General features: G+C 37.1%; 1 non-coding gene across 1 annotated transcript; it reads right to left on the bottom strand.

Annotated features, from left to right (window-relative positions):
* Positions 1-294: 294 nt before the first annotated feature.
* Positions 295-397, bottom strand: LOC140604402 (U6 spliceosomal RNA). Its single transcript, XR_012007305.1, has one exon. It is a non-coding gene; the product is annotated as a U6 spliceosomal RNA (small nuclear RNA).
* Between the last annotated feature and the right edge of the window lie 615 nt (positions 398-1,012).

Raw genomic sequence — 1,012 nt, 5'->3', positions numbered from 1 at the left:
GTCAAGACTTTTTACTGTGAGATATTATCTCAAGTTATTACCAGAATTCTTTGTATGTAAGAGACTTTGCATTTGCAGACTTACATAATTGACAGTCAGTAAATTACCCAGATCAAAGTTGGGAACATAAGAATGGTGGGATTCTGCTCATTTACTGTGTGTTTTGTAGAACGAAATGGAAAGTGTAAACAGAAACTTCTTTTTTTTCTGTTATCCAGGTGATTAGACACATGAATGACTCACCCTTCACCCCCTTTCTAAATTTATTGATTTGTATTATTATTTATTATTTTTAAAAATATGGAACACTTCACAAATTTATGTGTTATCCTAACACAGGAACCATGTTAATATTCTGTGTATCTTTCCAGTTTTAGTATCTGTGCTGCCAAAGCAAGCATTCATTTCCTTTTTTAATTTTTTAATTTTTAAAATTGCTATTTATTCATTTGTCATGGTTCCCTTGATCCTTTCTTTAAGTAGGTTCCATGCTCAGTATGCACCCCAATGCAAGACTTGAACTCACCACCTTGAGATTAAGACCTGAGCTGATATCAAGTCAGACATTTAACTGAATTAGCCACCCAGGTACCACAGCCCCTTTTTCAAATACATTATTGGAAATATCAAATACTATTTCACTTTATACCATGAATTCACATAGTATTGATTAAATGTAGCTCAGCAGTTGTAGCAAAATTCGAAGTGCAATACAGGGCTTCATATCCCTGAGATTAAGACTCTTTGTCAAAGATGGACAGATGGTCACCAAGTCGTTTCCCTATATCAGAGGCAGAGAACCCAACTATATTTCCCAACATCCCTTGCAGTTAGGCAAGGACACGTGATAAGGTCATGTGATAAGAGTGTTCAGAGGAATGTGGGCAGTAGAGACACATTTCCAGGTCTGCCCCATAAAGCCCTCCTGCATTGACTTCTGCTGTCTTTCCCCATACGTAGCTGCATGGATAGGACTCTAGGAATGTGGAGGTTGTAGGACCCACAAGATAAA

This window comes from Canis lupus, chromosome 14 (assembly GCF_048164855.1).
Source record: "Canis lupus baileyi chromosome 14, mCanLup2.hap1, whole genome shotgun sequence".
NCBI lineage: Eukaryota > Metazoa > Chordata > Mammalia > Carnivora > Canidae > Canis > Canis lupus.
Note: the sequence above shows the minus strand (reverse complement) of the source record. Positions and strands in the feature narration are given on the sequence as shown.